A 21,274-nucleotide genomic window follows, 5' to 3' on the forward strand; every position below is an offset into this window, starting at 1 on the left:
TCTGCAATGCATTTCTGCTTTACACTCCTCCACATAACGGCTCCATCTCCCAAAGTAAAAACATATCCCGAGGTTGATTTCCTCTTATCCCTATCTGATTGGAAATCTGAATCAGTATATCCCAAAGGAATTAGTTCTGAGGCCTTGTAAATTAAAATATAGTCCTTAGTCCTTCTCAGGTACTTGAGTATAGTTTTTACTGCACTCCAATGTTCCTGACCTGGGTTCGACTGATATCTACTAACCATGCCTACAGCAAAGCAGATGTCAGGCCTCGTACATAACATAGCGTACATTAAGCTTCCACATGCTGAAGCATAAGGAACTGCTTACATGCTCTCTATATCCTTAGGTGTCGAAGGACACTGCTTCTTAGATAGAGCAACTCCATGCTTAAAAGGTAAAAAACCTTTCTTGGAGTTCTGCATGTTAAAACGAGCTAATACTTCATCAATGTAAGGCTCTTGAGATAAAGCCAACATCCTTTTCTTGCGATCCCTTATAACTTTGATCCCAAGGATGTATGCCGCTTCACCTAAGTCCTTCATGTCAAATTATTTGAACAACCATGACTTTACTGATGACAACATCTCAACATTGTTTCCAATGAGTAAAATATCATCTACATATAGTACTAGAAAAACCACTGCATTACCTTCACTTCTCTTATACACGCACGATTCGCTTGGACTTTGATCAAATCCATATGACTGGACTGCCTGATCAAAATGAATATTCCAGTCTCTAGAAGCTTGTTTAAGTCCATAAATAGACCTCTTAAGCTTACATACCAGATGCTCTTGGCCTTCCTTAATGAATCCTTTTGGTTGCTGCATATAGATGGTTTCTTCAAGACTTCCATTAAGAAAAGCTGTCTTGACATCCATTTGCCAAATCTCATAATCGAGATGAGCTGCTATAGATAAAAGAATACGGATTGACTTAAGCATGACTACCGGTGAAAAGGTTTCCTCATAATCGATATCTTCTTTCTGAGTATACCCTTTCGCAACAAGTCTTGCTTTCCAGGCTTTCACCTTTTTATCTAATCCCCTCTTTTTCTTGTAGATCCACTTACATCCAATAGGTTTTATACCTTTGGGTGGTTCCACGAGCTCCCAGACCTGATTAGAATACATTGATTCTATCTCAGATTCCATCGCCTTTTGCCAAAGATCTGCATCTTTGTCTTTTACTGCCTCTTCGTATGTACGGGGATCATCATCATGTTCACCAGGGACCAAGTCTGAAGACTCTCCCAAAAATATGAATCTATCAGGCTGTTGAATAACCCTCCCACTACGACGAGGCACTGGTACGGTATTAGTGACAGGTTGTACCTTATATTGTGGTTGTTCTACTTGTACTACAACTTCATGGGTATTATTTATCCCTCCCACTAGTTCCTCTAAAACGACACTACTCATGGGTTTGTGATTCATTATATAGTCCTCCTCCAAGAATCTTGCATTGGTGCTAACAATGACATCCCGATTCTTCGAACTATAAAATAAATATCCTTTCATTCCCATGGGGTTGCCTACAAACAACTTTACTTCTGTACGAGATTCTAACTTAGTCGCGTTCTTGTTCAGCACATGTGCTGGACAACCCCATATTCGAATATGTCTTAGACTTGGTTTATCCTCGGTCCACAATTCTAAGGGGGTTTTAGGAACCGACTTAGAAGGTACTAAGTTCAGAAGATAAGCTGCTGTCTCTAAGGCATGTCCCCAAAACGACTTGGGTAAATCCGAATAACTCATCATCGATCTAACACTCTCTAAAAGAGTCCGGTTCCTTCTCTCTGCTACACCGTTCTGCTGGAGTGTGCCTGGTGCAGTTAACTGGGATTCTATCCCATTTTCTGATAAATATTCCCTAAATTCTCCAAGCAAGTATTTGCCACCACTCTGATCGTAGTGACTTGATACTTTTATTAAGTCGCTTCTCCGTTTTAGCTTTGTACTCTTTGAACTTATCAAAGCACTCAGACTTACGGCGCAACAAATAAACGTACCCATATCTAGAATAATCATCAATGAAAGTGACGAAATATTCATAACCACCTCTTGCTTGGATATTCATGGGTCCACAGAAATCAGAGTGAACCAATTCTAATACTTATTTGGCTCTATTCCCCTTTGCCTTGAAAGGCCTATTAGTCATTTTACCTTCCAAGCAGGATTCACAAACTAGAAATGGCTCCACTGCCAATGAGCTTAAAGGCCCGTCTACTACCAGTCTTTGAATCCTCCTCAAGTTAATATGACCTAATCTCAAGTGCCAAAGATATGTTTGTTTCAAACTAGAAGGTTCCTTTCTTTTAGTAGAGTTAGAAGATGTGTTGTTCAATTCCCTAAATTGTAGTTGCAGTGCAGGTTGACTAGGATTAATTATATACAAATTGTCTTGCAATGTACCAGAACATATAATTTGTTTATTCATCATAATAGAAACATTACGATCCAAAAAAACATTATAACCATCCAAAGCAAGTTTAGAAACCGAAATTAAATTCCTTCTAAAAGAAGGTACATAAAGATAATTGTTTAAAACCAAAATCTTATCAGAACCAAAAGATAAATAAATAACTCCTACTGCAACTACTGCTACTTTCGTAGTATCTCCCATGAACACGTATATCTCACCATCTCTAAGCATTCTGGATAGTTGGATCCCCTGCATAGAATTACAAACATGATCAGTGGCTCATGTATCTACACACCAAGTGCTCGTAGATATAGCAGCTATAAATGTTTCTGTAACTAGAGAAAGAGACATACCAGTATTGTTTGTCTTCTTAGGAAGAGGACAATCCTGTTTCCAGTGACCTGACTGTTTGCATCTGAAGCACTTTCCCTTAGGCTTTTTCACACCACCCTGAACTCCCACTGCCTTCACAGCTTTCTGTGTCTGAGCCTTTTTCTTCTTCTTAATACCTTTCGGCTTAGAGGAAGAACCTTTCTCAGCCACATTCACTTGAACACTCTGCCGAAATAATCCTTCAGCTGCCTGAAGTTCTGTCAGCAGTTCCGCGAGACTATACTGCCTCTTGTTCATGTTGTAATTCAAGCGAAACTGCTCAAAACTCTTGGACAAGCTCATAAGGATAATATCAATCTGGGTTTCCCCGTCAAGTTCAGCACCAAGGATCTCTATCTCATTCAGATGCGACATCATCTTGAGAACATGATCCCTTACAGGTGTGCCTTCAGCCATCTGAGTGTTCATTAAAGCCTTCATGGCTACTTGCCTAACAGCCCTATTCTGATCTCCAAAAAGTTCCTTGAGATTAAAGAGCATATCCGAAGCAGTGGCCATAGATTGATGCTGATGCTGCAAAACACCCGACATTGCTGCCAGAATGTAACATCGCGACATCTCATCAGCCTTAATCCACCGTTTATAATACTCTTTCTCATCTTCAGGAGCATCAACAGCAGGCTGTTCAGGCTTGGGTTCATAAGTGCAAAACTTGTACTCCTCAGCAGTCAACACAATGTCCAAATTTCGTTTCCATTCAATATAGTTAGGTCCGGTAAGTTTGTTATCCTTAAGTATGGTGAATAGTGGATTAAAGCCCATTTTATCCTGAGAATCATGCATAAAAACATCGCATAAATAAGGGTGCATTAATTATTAAGATCTATTGATTCCTCTAATAATTATTAAAATTTAATGCACTAACATCTAAACACCATAAGCTTCTGGTACGCCACGATGTGTGACATGTATACCACCTAATTTTGTTTAAATGTTACTTCGGTCCTATTACTAAACAATATGCCACGTTGGGGTGGACTATATTATTTTTCATAGCTAAGTGTATACCATCATCAAATCTTAAATTATTTGAAATCTATGGAACTTGGTACGCCACGATGGGTGGCGTGTATACCTTCCAATATTCGTAATTTTGCCTTGAATAGAATACTTCAATTCAATATTCATCAATGGTTTGATTTCCAGGTAGTGGAGGAGTCACATCGGTCTCGCTTAAAACCCACAGCCTTACAAGTTCGATGAACTCGTTTTTGACAAAATCGCCCCAAATCAGAAATAAAGAAAATCCGTATTTTATTCCTTTTAAAAATTAATTTAAGAAGTTTGTTCTAGTAATTTCTATAACATTCTAGACACCATAAATTACATTCCACGATGGGTGACGTATATATAATTTATATTCGTCTTTATGTTAAATTACTTACAACCAATAATGGAGACCATGGGATTTAATTTCATATTAATTCCCTCTCCCACTTAGATTTTTTTATTAAAATTGAGGAATTTTAAAATTAAATGGGGCCCTATGTTGTTATAATTATGTCTAATCATGCATTCAAAATACACACATAATTTTAGCAACATATAACATTTAATTAAAGCAATAAATAAAATTTATGTCCATGTCGTCCTAATTAAGTTAAACATGCAATTTTAAAAGAATTACACATATAATTAACGACACACATAATCAATAAATTAAAGCAATAATTAAAATTTAATGGAAAAAATTAAAATAAATTTTCCACTATTATGGCCCTTGAAAAAAAATTCAGCTCTCAAAAAAAATCTGCCCCAAGCGCGCCCCGACGCCCCCAGCAGCCCCAGCAACCCCAGCTGCCGCAGCGGCCCCAACAGCCCCAGCTGCCGCAGCGGCCGCAGCGCATGCGTGCCTGTTGCTTTTCTGTGAGTTTTGTTTTGATTTTGTTCGATCCAAACATCAACAGCAGCCCCTTGTAATCGCACAGCGGAACAAAAAACTACCGGAATTGATTTCCGATCGCACATAACTATTGCAAAATACCCGGAACAATTACAAAAAAATAGATCTAATACAAAACTAATTTTGTAAAATCTATTCTAACACGATCAACCCTCGTGTAAATTACAACCACGATTAAACCACGTGGAAACCAAAATAAAAATTAACCACGATTAAACCACGCGGGATCCAAACACATAATTAAAATATACATGGCCATAATAATGGATTAACAACCTGCATCAAAAGCAATACAAGCAAAACACTATATACACGCATATATAATTACGACATGGACATTATATCATAAAACGTAGAACCCATTACCAGGCTCTGATACCAATTGTTGGGAACCACGGACTTAGGGTGTTACTACGTTTTACGATAAAGATTACGAAAAGAGGATTACCTTGTTAATGGTTGATTCCACGCTCTTCTATTGTATTCCCAAATTCCCTTGAGCGAAGTGTGGCCTCCGTCTTCTCAAGTTATCCTCTCTTCTTGCTCCTTGGTGGCTACAATATGTTTTCACATAATCCCAAGCAAGAAGAGAATAAGAATATATATAGGCTACAATAGGGACCATGGATAATTAGGTTGGGCCTTCTAATTACATCTTGAGCCTAGCCCAATGTAATTAAATATTAATTCAATCCACTAAAGAATTAATATTTGCACTACCTTTCCTAATACCGTAATTTAATTAATTCGGTTCCAATATTATTTGCTTATTAAATTCCCCATGTTTAAAATATCATATGTCTATTAATTAAATAAATTACTGATAATTTATTTAATTAATATCTTTTATCCCTGATCATCCACTCAACCTTTATTTAATTATGCCAGAATAAATTCCACCTGTAGGGTTTCACATAATTAAATCTTTTTGAGCTTTCAAGGGGACATCATTAACCCGAATATTATCAGGACATAGATTCCTTCAATAAATAATATCCACCATGTATATAATTCCATCACCCAAAATATAATGATATAATTCAAAAGAATTATTTCATATATAAATCAAAGCATGTAAATAATATACACGTGTCAATTACTATTTCCGGATTAAGAACCTAAGCATTAATAATAACATAGAATCTTAGTTCTCCTTCTTAATCAGTATTAAGGGAACAATTCTAAATTTGATCTCGTTCAATATACACAAAGTATACTAGCATTATTTATTAGTCAATATAAACTAATCTAAATAATACTACATCCATACCAGTGGATTGTCCAACACCACCTGTGCTGTGAACCTTATTATATTATATAACCGTATTTAACAATCTAATATTCTGTATCCCATTTGATACTAGATTGTTCACAATATATAATATTAGACAACATGTAAATATTCAAATGATTCTCAAATAAACTGGCTAGAAATAAATGTACATACTTCAAATAAATATTTTCAGTATACACTAACACTCTAAGGGGGAGATATAAGCTTAAGTAATAGTTTGAAGGATTCCTCAACTATGGGGGAGAAATAGCAGGAAGGAGGAAAAAGGGGGAGAAGCAAGAGAGATATGCAATTCTCAACAGGAAATGTGGTTGTACAAAAGAAGCTGCTGATAATTACTTCAAGACTGAGAAGTATTATCTGGCAGAGATTTGAAGAACCAAGGAAATGAAGATGAAACTACTTGAAGATATGTTCAGTCTAGAGGAACATCTATCTTGTATTTACTTTTAGAATCCGTAAAATGTTAAATATAATCCAGAACTATTTTGTTATTTACTTTGCATTTATGTTTACATCTTTATCTAATTTGTTAGTTGAGTTATCCTCTAAGTATTTGTTGTTATTGTCTAACAAATAAATAGGGGGAGATTAAAAGGCATATATCATAGCCTATTTGTTTATTCGAGGATTTAACTCAACTCAAATAAGAATGTAACAAGTAAATAGTGGATCTATCGTCCAAGAGATCTCACAAGGTAAAATATGTCAAAGGATTCGGAAACAATGTTCATCTACAGACTTGAGGAATTACTTCATTGGAAGAAGTTCAAGAAATTGATCAAGCCTCAGTGATATAAATCAAAATTGTGGATTTAATCAAGCGACAGAGATCTTGTCAGGGTATGAAATAATTACAGGGATTTAATCTGAAGAAAATCCAGTTATCAAAGTCAAGACATGAAGAAATGTTATGGAAGTTAGTCACTCATGAACCAGATAGTACATGGAGTGTCAACATTGAAGTGGTGGAATTGATTCATAATTTTCAGTGATTTTCAGAAGATTTTCAGAAGAATGGTTACTGCTCAAGAAGTAGTATTAATTCTCTATTAATTAATTAAGTCATATAATTTAATTAAGAAAATAAATTATATATGCAAAGGTTAATTTATTTATTAATTAAATTAATTGATTAATTAATTCTGAATTAATATTATGAGTTTTCAGAATTGATTTTGAATTTATATTCAATATTAATTCAGCATGACAATCAATTGAACTAGTATGACAATCAGATTGTCATACCGAAAGTCTTGCTAGTTCAAATCGATTGTCATACCGAAAGTTCTATTAGCTATGGAATTGTCTTGCTAGTTCAAATGTGTCTCACCGAAAGTCATGCCAATTCTCAGAGTGTCTTGCCAGTTCAATTTAGTTCTGTTGATTGAATTATTAAAGACAAGGAGTAGGAGATCATTAATGCTTTTTCAATTAATTAAGAACAACAGCCGCAAAAGCTTTTACTCTCAGTATTTCATCTCTCAACTGCTACAAATCAGGATCATTAATTTCTAGCAATTAAAGTTAAATTTAAACCACTAGAAATCATTCTCTTGTTCTTGTGTAACTATCTAGCGGATCAAAATCCCTAGAACTTAATCTCAAATTGCTTCTAGCATTTGATCTTTTTATTGCAAAAATAGAAAAAGTTCATGTCAAATTTATTCTAGATTTGTGATAATATATTTGAGATTAATCCCATGTAAATGATACTGTTGTTGTAACACCTTTCAAGTTTAATAATAGTTTTATTTAAATTGAATTTTTTTTATTCCGCATTAAATTCAATTAAACGGTAAAGTTTGTATTCAACCCCCCCTTCTACAAACATATTGGGACCTAACAGTCTTTCATACCATATGGCATACAACACATGATTAGGTGGCGTCCCACCCGACTCTTCGTCATTCCGACAAAGCGTCTCAGTATAACACTGCTTGTCCCAATCAGAAAACAAAACTTGAGGGGGAAAATTAAATTTGAAAGCAATGCAATATTCTTCTTTTTCTTATCACCATACAGAGTTTTATTAATAAAGGAAGTTTATACATATTCAGGAATCAAAAGAATATACGTCGTAGTATTATAAAAATTCCTTCGTAAATTAAGCACTATGATAGATTCTTACTTATTAAGTCTTGTTTCTTTAGCATCGTACCTGCACGTATAATACTTGAACAATTCGATCATAATTGCGCTCTTACAGGATAACTTCAAGTTTCTTCTATGGAACTTAGAATAACCATTGATCATTCAACATATCGATTCTTTTGTTAATAATGTTCTTCATTTAAAAAAGTCTAGAAATTTGCCCATCCTTCTTCAATCATGCTCAGGCTTCTTTTAAGTCAATGAATTCTTTAAACTCTAATGGTCTCAGAAATTGGATGAATAGTTTCTCGGTACACTGGTTCTGTTGTTAATCTTATCAAACAAGATTTGAACTCTTCTGTTAGGATTAATCAAAACTTCTTCGTAATAGCGGGTCCACTTGGCCCTCAGAATTAACCATACTAATTTCTGGAAAACGTATTTTCTAAGTAATCTGGTCTTATAACAAACAAGAAACTCAAGTAGTAACTTGACAACCAATGTTTAAAACTTATTTTATTAAAAGGGCTTTTGGAGATTTTGTTAAGGAAATCTTTTTCGAAAACTTGTTTAAAAACTTTGAAAATCGCACATCTAGTCGTCATTACTATATGAGTTGGTTGTTGTCCTCCTTAACCATAAATATGACGGCCTCAACCCCGGGGTCAGGAGTTGACGTCACCACCAACAATAATAATAAACATAATATAATCAAATCACTAATTATACATAACCATGACCCCTTTACCAAGACCTTTTCCAGGTTTAAGTATGATTAAGGTTATAACTATTACAACACCGACTTACACAAACCATTCTGACACAACTAACTTAATACATCAACTCAATAGACCATCTTTGGTCCAACACAACTACCTCAGAGGAGCCTGACACAGAAGGAACTGGAACTCTGCCCCGGCTACCACGGAAGAATCTCCTAGGCATCTGCAATACATATATAAAATATTCTGCAAGGGTGAGCAATCAATTGCTCAGCAGTACCACTATATTAATAACATGTAAAATAATTCACAATAAATCAATTATAGGAACAGAATTCATAGTTTGTTAGAAAAAAAGTACAACATGTATAAATTGCATATCAAAACTAGCATGCTCTAAAAAACAATATCATCAGTCGTGTGCTGTGCAAAAATACCAGAGTCCAATTTTAGCATGCTATTTCTATTTACAAAACCACCGTTCCATTACAGGAACCATAAATCATCTGTCCCGTTACGGGGACCATAAAACCACTTGTTCTGTTACGGGAACTACTAAACCAAAATCAGATATATAATTGGACGAATCCTAGGAACAGCTGATAAGTCTATCCCACCACAACCTGTTCCGGAACTCAGAGACTAGCTAGGTCTCTGTCACGCTGGACTAAGCGGTTTAAATAGGGTGTGCAACCGACTTAGCCTCTTACGCAAACCCGCTGGGCAGTTACGGGCCTCTTACGCAACCATCCAATATCTGATCCGTTTTTATCCAGTTTTCAAAATCATTTATACCTATCTCTTTTAAACAACTATATCACAAAACACATTCCCAAAACCTTTCCAATTTTATTCATAATCTAGAGATAGGCATTATCAGAAGTCACTTTTTCCCCAAAATGTTAGTTAATAAAACATATTTAAATACGGGGAATACGTAACTTAAAACATTCTATTCCATTACATAAATTAAATCAACAATTATTCATGTATACTGAACTGTAAAAGATTTGTTCAGGGGTACTTGCCTTGTAGAGCTTTACAACTAATACCGATTGACCTTGGACTGACATGGACGCTCGGCTTTATCACCTTACTAGTAGGCTATCCTGGATCCGACTTTGACACTCAGGTCCTTTGCTTGGAACCTCGCTGAGCTGGTCGACTGATCACTAGGCTCTCTTTGGTCCGTCGTCAACTTTCAGTTTTCCGACTAGAACCTACAGGGTTGAACTACTCTATATTAGACAAATAGTTATGCTTGACATATCCTCGCTATCAGTACTACCCAAAAGATATCAAAACCGGACTCGAAATTATATGTACTATTATCATATACATAACAAATAAGGTTCACACAATTAGAACTCAGTCTGATGATCATATTCAAAATATACGAACACTGTTGTTTCAGAAAATAGGGTTGTCGAATATTTATAAAATATTTTATTTATAATTATATATATACGTTCGACTAGTAATCCCAGTAATCACAGGATGTGTCCTCGTATTTTTGAATTTAATTTTCCCAAAATCGGGCAGCACCTCCTCTGTTAACCGGCCTACTTGTCGAAACATAATCGACGTCTCAATAATCCATCAATCACATAATCCAAATAATCCTGAGAATAAATATTTAACTACTACTCTATCTCGAAAATTATAAAAAAGAATTTATAACTTTGATATTTTTTATCAAGGAGATACCCAAAATCAGAGTTTTTAAATCGTAACCCTAGGGAAGTTGAATTTCCTGAAGCAAAACACAACCCAATACAACAGGCAACAACACGCATAATCACGCGCCGCCACCCTCACCTCCACTAATTTTATTAAATTGAGAAATAATATTTTTAAAGCGACTCCAACTCGAGGCTCTTATTTACTATCCCGTAGAGGTTATTAAAAAGTTTCGGGACCAACGAAGCCTTTTACAATTTTTGAAAATATTTTACAAGTTCGGCGTTTGATGGTGATATCGCCGCGAACCACTGTTTACTAAAATGGTCGTTTACCCTAAACCGTAAGTCCGATTTAGACGAACCACTTATCAAAACGAAGCTTAAAACACAACCTATCTAATAATGGCAGTGGTCAAATATAATCAGGGGGTTCGCGTGCCTACTGTCTAGTGCAAGTTAAGCTTAAAAGAAATCGGGCATTATGATGGCTACGTTTACATGCTTTCCCATTTTAAACCTATCCCAAAACAAAAACTAAGCAACTATATTCCAAGATATTCACTCCTAAAATCACTTTCAGTCAAAACCATTTCATAACCAAGGCCATTTCAAACTACTCATCCACTTATATCCATTATCATGCATAAATCATCCATTAAACAACCAATACTAACTATTTAGATAAACATGCCATAATCGTGCTTCAAAACTCAAACAAAACTCAAAGTTAAGCTAGGATTTGGATCTGTTATACCTTTCTTGGAGTGTATATGATCACTATGATGCCTTGATCTATGTTTATCATGATCAAACTTGCAAAGGAATTCAAGAAACAAGTTAGAATTTTGGAGTTACAATTAGTCCTCTTGAAAGAACTGGAAAAACGAGGGCCTGAACATGCTTTTATGGATGAGGCTTCTGAACAAGAGTTGTACATCATCTCAAGACCTTTCAAATGAGCTATAGAATACTAAATTTGAGTAAGATGTGAAGGAGATAGAGAAGTTTCAAGTTTATGTCTCGGGTTTGGCCGAGATGAGAGAAAATGGAGGGGGAGGAGGAGTGTAGCTTGATTTCTTGAATTTTTATTCTTCTTTTTCTAAGCCAGGTTGAGATATCTTCAAGGGGTAGAAGAGAGTGTTCTTGGCTTGGTGGAATTGTGTTTGTTTATGTTTATCTGAACAAATTACTGTGAGGGCTATTTATAGCTACAGAAGGATAAGATAGTGTTGCATGTACTACGAAAAGATAAGATAGGATTGCATGCACTGGGAAAAGATTAGATAGGGTTTAATCAAAATATCTCATATATCAAAAATATCTGGTTTATTGGATAACGTTTTGGATAAGCATTATCCTGTTTTGATAAGCATTATTTTGTTTTGGATAATTATCAAAACCGGGCTTTTATAAAACGCTTTGTACGAAGATAATGTTATCTTAAAAGGTTATCGTATCAAAAATTTTGCGTCGGGCCGCCCATGGGTCAAACCGTAATCCGGATCAAAAAAGTCAAAACACGGAAATTGTCCAGAATAACCAGATTAGGTTAGGAAGGAGTTTTCGGAAGAGTTTCGGTTGTAAAAAACATAAAAACGGTTGAAGTTGGACGATTCCCGGCTTTAAGAAATGATTTTTAATTATTCAGAAAATAATTAATAAATTCATAAATCAATATAAAATCATATAACAGTCCAAAAATTACCTAAAAATACCTTAATTATCTATATTTTATTCTAGACATAATAAAATTAACATACTTATACGTTACCACATATAAACATCCATATATGCACACCAATCATCAGATAATTCACCAAAAATCACATAATAGTCACATAATAATTTTTTATCAATAAAAATAATTACACGCTATGTCCCAGATATTACATCCTTCCCCCCTTAAAAAGATTCTGTCCTCAAAATCTGATCTAACTAAACAAGTGAGGTTAATTGTCAAGCATATCTGACTCTAACTCCCGAGTAGACTCTTCTATTCGAGGATTTCTCCAAAGCATACTTACTATAGATATAAACTCATTCACGAGGTCTCGATCTAGGTTCTAAATTGGTTCATACACATGGTCTTTGTAACAACCCAAATCTGGGGTCAAGATTTGGTGTCACGAAACAATCTTTACATAAAATAAAAGAATATTCAATTAACCCCTTGAATCCGGATCGTTTACAGGTTATGGTATGAAACAAGAATCTAACCTTCTACAATTCACAACAACTATAATATAAGATTAAATACCTTTTGTACTAATGCTCTTATCAAATTCTTCTAACATCTTCAACCTCTCGCAGCGGAGATTTCTCTAATTTCTGTTGTCTATCAAAGCTATTCACTTTTATCCTTATCTGTTTCTGGAAGAAATAAGAACTTACAAAGAAAGAGTGAGCCAAAAATGCCCAACAAGTATATAATTTGAGTTTCAAGCATTAGTATCAAAGGAACATTTCCGGACAAAATCTTTAAATAATTATATTTATTTGAGTGAGTTGAGCGACTAAACCTTGGCTGTTACCAGCCTCTAATTTAAATCCAAAAGTGACAAGCAATTCCCCGATCCATCTCTTGAATCAGGGTTTTGTCCGATTTTGGAATCATAAAACCTTTCGAGAGAGAATGCCGTTAATGGTGATCAATAACAAATTAGACCTGACACTAGTTCGCATCTATATCCTGCTGATCAGTCAGGATACCATGCAGATCTATACCTACCTGTATAGATCCAGTCGGGTCCCCTGGAACTACGGCCCATCTCATGGCACCGGTCATGTTCTGGTCCTTAGGATTAAGTAAAACTTAATCCCATACATCACTATCCAGCCCGTGGAGTATTTTGATGTCAAATCATTTTGAATTCAAAACACCCCAATTCAGGGTTCGCCAATAACCCGAAATAATGGGTATTTGCTCAAGAGAGTAATCGAATTATAGGAACAATAATGAAAAGAACATGCATAATAAGAGTAATTGCAGCGAAATATAAAACATTTAACTATTTTGAACTTAGAATAGGAACGAAGAAATATTTGCAGTATTTAAAAAAAAGTTCAGGAATACTTACCTCGAGAAGCTTTAACCACTATTATCAGTTGACTTTTGAATTGCCTTGATCGTTTAGCTTTATCGTCAAACCACTATCCTATTCTTGATATAATCCTATCCTTCATGTCCTTCGATTGAAATCTTATTGAGTCTGATGATTAATCACTAGATCATTCCTAGTCCAACGTCAAATCTCGGGTCTTCCGACTAGGACCTACAGGGTTAAAATACCATAGTTCAGATAATCGTCTCGCTTAACATAACACTACTATCGCTTCTACCCATACGATTTCATAACCCAACTCATATTTATATGTATTATTGTAATATACATAGCAATTATGGTTCACATCTTCGAAATCCGATTCGGTGTTTGTTCTCGGAAAATACGTATACTCTCGTTTTGAAAAACAGGTAATCGTTTATTTATAAATTATTTTATCTCAACCGTAATTAAGTTCGTAAAATATAACTATATATAGTTATTCGACGTCTCCAATAATTATAGGTTGCGTTCCCGTATTTTCGGAATTATTTTTCTGAAAATCGGGTAGCGTCTCCTTTGTTTATCGGCCTACCCGTCAAAGCAATTTGACGTCAATCCAATCAAAGCAACAACAAACAATCGTAATCATCCAATTCACAACCAATTTCACCAATCACCAATCACCGATACAAATTTAATTATTAATTATTGTTCGTTTTCGTTGCGTAATTAATACCACGAACTAATTTATTTAATTTATAAATATAGGACTCAGATAAAAATCATCACTGCCCACCATCGGCTCACCGAGGCTCATCGCCGACGGCGATAAAATTTTGCGGGTACCCGATTAATTTTCGGGTTTCCAACGTAAAATCCCACCGATTAATTTAATTATTTCCGCACAAATAAATTCATTTCACGAAACTTTAATCAATTTGTTTTCCTGCAGAAAATAAATAATTTTTCAATAAAAACTTTTGATCAGAACAACACGCGCATACAACAACAGGCAACAACCGAAAAACCTGACGCCACCAACACGCGCCACACGCGCGGGCGGTGGTGATAGTCACCTGAAATGAAAACGACAACACAGTAACAGCCAACGCAGTAACAGGCAACACGCGCCACCACTCGAGAGGCGGCAGCAAAACAACATACTGAACACACAAACACATGCACGATTCACACACACGCACGAGTTACACACACACACGGACGTTTATACACACAAATAATCCTCCAAACCGAACCGAAGTCCGGCGGCGTCTTACCAGAAAATGAAGCAGCGGTGGCTGGAAACAATCGGGGAAGAAGGGGAATAAATCGGGAACTGTGGGAAGAAAAGGGGAAGAGAGGAAAGAAAGAAAGATGGAGAGAGATTGATTAAGAAAGATCACGGAGAGAAAAAGAGTCGCGAGGGAGAGAACGAAAAGAGAGATAGAGATCATTGATGTTTATCAGGGAAAGAAGAGATATAATTATCTCTTCTGATTATTTTGTTTTTGTTACTACTTATTTATTTTCTTATAATTTCTGACTCGTTTCCTCGCAATTTAACGAAATAGTTGCACGTCAAATTTTATCGAGAAAATTATAAATTATATATCACAATTTTTGGAATATTCAAAAGATAGCAAAATAAAAGTTTTATGATTTTTGAAACATTTCTGAATTTGATACTGATTTTATAATTAAATTAAATCAGAAAATCATTTAAAGATAAATAATCAATAAAATATTGATTTCTATATTTTATAAATTCCTAAAATAATACATAAAATTATAATACAATAAAAATAATTTTAGAAATAATTTTAGCATTTATAAGAATAAATATTCAATAAAATCACTTTAAAAATGAATTAAATTCATACAGTTCGTTAATGAATTATAAAATTAATCTTCGCATCCAACAAATCACAACTAATTAATAGTACAGCAACACATAGCTGACAGAACCATCACATATTTTATTTATTTAATAATTCGGTAATTACATTTACAAATCGGATCCAAAAATAAGTTACTTAGCCGCTAAGTAAGTACAAAGACGATATGATTTTAATACCAAACTTGGATAATTATCAAAATGGAACTTCCTATAAAACATTTTATACGAAAACAAGGTAATAATACCTCACCTTCTGAGATTACGAATTTTTATTGATCTATAAAATGATTAGCGTATCGAAAATTTCACGCTGGGACTCGTACAGGTCAAACCGTACCCCAGATCGAGAAAGTCAAAACATGAAAAGTGTTCACAATTATCAGATTAAGTTAGAAAGGAGTTTTCGGAAGAATTTCGGGTTGTAAAAATGCAAAAAAATGGTTGAAGTGGGACGATTTCTGATTCTAAAAAGTAATTTTTATAATTATGTAAAAATAATCATTAATAATTCTATAAATTCTTATAAAATCATACAATAATCCAAAAATTACCAGAAAAAAACTAAAATTATCTATATTTAATTCTGGATAATTAGAAATTAAAATATCTAAATTTTTATCAGAAATAAACATCCAAATATTAATATCAATTATCAAATAATTCACCAAATTTCACATAAAATCACATAATAATTATTTATTGATAAAAATAATTACATAATATTTCTCAAACGTTACATCCTTCCCCCTTCAAAGGATTCTGTCCTCAGAATCACGCTAAGGAATAGACCATGATATTTTTCTAAGTATCTCTATTATAATTTCTCAGGTTTCATCGCTTTAATCACAACTCAACAGTCTCTTACCGGCATCAAATCTATCAGTTACTCACGTAACCTGAATCACATATCCATTTCATACATATGGAGCTAAATCACTCTTCTTGGTTATTCACCTATGAATGTCTTATGAACTCATTATACCTGTGAAAATAAGACCAACTCATTCACAATCATTCTAACTACCTCATTGTTTCAAAGGACTAACTTAATTTACATTAACCTTCTTTTCTTTCTAATTCTAATAGTTCGTATTCATGAATTTTCTATTTTCACTGACTGTTCTACTTTACTTTTCATGTCTCCTTTTGTTCGGGTAGTATGGCCTATGATCATTTTCTAATCATATTCTAGAATCTTTAATCGATCTCTCATACTTTTCATTCATCTGCATTTGATATACTGAGCTCATGGCATATTCTGCTTCGAAATGTTCTAAATCTATTCAAAAACTTAAACTTCCAAGAAAAATTTCAACAACTGCATTTAACTTACTACTTAACAGTATATCCCAATTTCTTTTCAACCACTATCAAGTATATTCATCGAGCGAGAATCTTTTACTATCTGAAAGGAAATATATTAATTTGGAATGGAATGAATCATAACTTTATTCAAAACCCGGTCTCTTGGTACTAATACTCATTTTTTTGTCATATCAAATTAGAAATTAATATGAACTTTGATGCTCACAACATTCCATACTGAAGTCAACATCAATCATCTATATCAATACCACCTTTGATATCTAACAACAAAGTAAGTATCAGCATAATCCAGAAGCCGGATCGAAATCTGTTTGTTTTTTTTCATTTCTAAAATTTTCAATTCCTTTATCCACTCCCCAGCAATCTTAGTGACATTCGCTCTTTATTTTCTACTCAAGACATCTGTTTCTAAATGGATCTTGCTTGGTTGGTAATTAACCATACTTCCGTAGCTCATAATCAGTTATGACCAAAGTTCATACCTTTGAAGCTTAGATAGCAGTTGCTACTTTTCAACCCTTCACATGCATATCTTCAGGCGTTCAACTTTGTCTTCCTTAGTCCTTGAATGGGCGAGTATGTTATCAATAAATAACAATTATACTATCCAAATACTCCTGATACACTATGTTCATTTAATCCCCAGACTTACAATTTCTGATAATCGATGCATAACTTCATACCTCCATTCTTCTTTTTCCCATGACCTCTTTTGTGCATAGCATGAAACACTATTTATTTCATTATTCTTTCATTCCACACTCCTGAAGTTTCCTTCACTCATTACTTCATCCCTACTGGGTCACATGATACATATTTCATAATTACATATTTTTTTTACTACACTGGCTTTGTTTGAGTGACCGTTAATAGGGTAACCATATCTTTTTGGTAACCTCAACCCAAATTTATACCTTGAAATCTTAACATACAACTGCTCCCCTTTTAACCTGTGTTGGGAAATCCTTGAGCATTCTAAATGGATTCTTTTAGTTTTAAATAGCTGAGGATGTTATCAATAGATAAAATTATACTTATCCAAGTACTCCTTACATACTCTGTTCATTGAACCTATAACGTGACTGGTGCGTTTATTAATCCAATAGTATCACTAGAAACTCGTAATGTCCGTATCTATTTCTGAATGCAGTCTTTAGTATGCCTTCAGGATTAATCTGCAACTGATGATAGTCTGATCTTAAGTCAATCTTCGAGAAGCAACACGCTCCCTTAAGCTGGTCAAATAAATCATCAATCCTAGGTATAGGGTACTTATCTTTGATGGTCAACTTATTTAACTCCCGATATCGATACATAATCTCAGACTCCCGTCCTTCTCCTTACAACCAACACTAGTGCACCCCACTAGGATACATTTGGCCTAATCACTTCCTTGCCCAGCAATTCCTGGAGTTGCCGAGTTAATCTATGAAGCTCTTGACTCTGATTCGGTTCCGGGTACTAAATCAATGGAAACTTCTATCTCACGGCCGAGGGGTAGTCCTAGTAATTCCTCTCTTCTGCCATTATTCTGAAATAGCACCCGGATATAGAACTTTTATTCCTCCTGACAGTCAACTTTTATTTGCTTTCTATAACTAGGGTTGTCTAAATACAGAAGTCACCGAAGAAATTCATCGCCAAGGAATATCAAATGGAATTTCAAAATCAAGGAATCACTAATAAAGGAAGGAAGGTGAAGAATATGTAGATATGTTTGAGAGCAACCATATAAGTACATAAGATGGCTAGTATTAGTACTATACAGTTTACAACACATAATTCGGTGGCATCCCACCAGACCCTTTGTCACATAGACAAATAGTCAAATCATATGCATTGTCTGCCCCAATCAACCGATAGAATTACAGAGGTAAGAAATAATGTTTAGATAGAAATTCACAAATAGGAAGGGGTAAATCTGAGTTGTAATAAGATCAACAGGACCTTAAGTTACTTAATTCGAGCTTTGACTTTCTTACGGAAATAAGCAGTTTATTGGACAATAAACAATTATTCTGGAACAAGGTACGTCTCAAGAAATGCGGGAAAGGGTTGAAGATAAAAACAACGGTACTAATCCCCATACACTATGAGACTTGGTTGTCATAATAGCCACCAACTATTATCATTCCATCTGATCTCACCGAGGTCACACACTCGGTCCAGCAACATCTCTTGACGTCAAAAATGCTACATTTAAAGAATAATATGGGTGTCCTCTTCAGCCGACACATCAAGGGTCCACTCAAAAATTGAACTTTCACGATCGGACTCGCTTTCCTGAGAGGAATATCTAAACCTCTATCGGCATTGCCAACGATACATATATACGAGGGAGAAATACTAAAATCTAGGGCAGTTCTAGCCAATCCTCAATAGGCGTCAGGGTTACGCCTCCGAAACCCTTGACTGAACTCATAGACTCGCTACTCTGATTGAGATGCGGACTCACATCTATATATAAACCTTCCTATACTCTTTTGACTCCACTCCTAACCTAAATCAGGGACTCAAACCTGTAGCTCTGATACCAACTATGACGGCCTCAACCCCGGGGTGAAAAGTTGACATCAACAACAACAATAATAATAAACATAATATAATCCAATCACTAATTAAACATAACCACTACCCCTTTACCAAGACCTTTTCCCGGTTTTAGTATGATTTAGGTTACAACTATTAGAACACCGACTTACACAAATCATTCTGACACAACTAACTTACTACAGCAACTCAAAAGACCATCTTCGGTCTAACACAACTACATCAAAGGAGCCCGACACGGAAGGAACTAGAACTCTGCCCCGACTACCACGGAAGAATCTCCTAGGCATCTGCAATACATATATAAAATATTCTGCAAGGGTGAGCAATCAATTGCTCAGCAGTACTACTATATGAATAACAAGTAAAATAATTCACAATAAAATAGTTATAGGAACAGAATTCATAGTTCATTATAAAACAAGTACAACATGTATAAAATGGATATAAAAAATAGCATGCTCTGAAAAATAATATCATCAGTCATGTGATGTGCAAAAATACAAGAGTCTAATTTTTTTGTATACTATTTCTATTTCCAAAACCACCGTTCCATTACAAGAACCATAAATCATCTGTCCCATTACGGGGACCATAAAACCACTTGTTCAGTTACGGAAATACTAAACCAAAATCAGATATATAATTGGACGAATCCTAGGGACAACTGATCAGTCTATCCCACCACAACCAGTTCCGGAACTCAGAGACTAGCTAGGTCTCTATAACGCTAGACTAAGCGGTTTAAATACGATGCGTAACCGACTTAGCCTCTTACGCAAACCCGCTGGGCAGTTACGGGCCTCTTACGCAACCATCCAATATCTGATCTGTTTTTATCCAGTTTTCAAAATCATTTATATCTATCTCTTTTAAACAATTATATCATATCACACATTCCCAAAACCTTTCCAATTTTATTCATAATCTTGAAATAGGCATTATCAGAAGTCACTTTTTCACCAAAATGTCAGTTAATAAAACATATTTAAATACCGGGAATACGTAACTTAAAAATTTTTGTTCCAGTATGTAAATTAAATCAACAATACCGATTGACCTTGGACTGACTTGGACGCTCGGCTTTATCGCCTTACTAGTAGGCTATCATGGATCCGACTTTGACACTCAGGTCCTTTGCTTGGAACCTTGCTAAGCTGGTCGACTGATCACTAGGCTATCTTTGGTCCGACGTCAACTTTCGGTTTTCCGACTAGAACCTACAGGGTCGAACTACTCTATATTAGACAACTAGTTATGCTTGACATATCCTCGCTATCAGTTCTACCCAAAAGATATCAAAACCCGACTCGAAATTATATGTACTATTATCATACACATAACAATTAAGGTTCACACAATTGGAACTCAGTCCAATGATCATATTCAAAATATATGAACACTGTTGTTTCAGGAAATAGGGTTGTCGAATATTTATAAAATATTTTATTTATAATTATATAAGTATATACGTTCGACAAGTAATCCCAATATTCACAGGATATGTCCCCATATTTTCGAATTTAATTTTCCCAAAATCGGGCAGCACCTCCTCTGTTTACCGACCTACCCGTCGAAACATAAACGACGTCTCAACAATCCAGCAATCACGCAATCCAAATAATCCCGAGAATAAATATTTAACTACTACTCTATCTTGAAAATTATAAAATAGAATTTATAACTTTGATATTTTTTTATCAAGGAGATACTCAAAATCAGAGTTTTTAAATCGTAACCCGAGGGAAGTTGAATTTCCCGCAGCAAAACACAACCCAACACAACAGGCAACAACACGCATAAACACGCGTCGTCACCCTCACCTCCACTAATTTTATTAAATTGAGAAATAATATTTTTAAAGAAAATCCAACTCGAGGCTCTTATTTACTATCCCGTAGAGGTTATTAAAAAGTTTCGGGACCAACGAAGCCTT

This window comes from Apium graveolens, chromosome 4, assembly GCF_009905375.1.
Source record: "Apium graveolens cultivar Ventura chromosome 4, ASM990537v1, whole genome shotgun sequence".
Lineage (NCBI taxonomy): Eukaryota > Viridiplantae > Streptophyta > Magnoliopsida > Apiales > Apiaceae > Apium > Apium graveolens.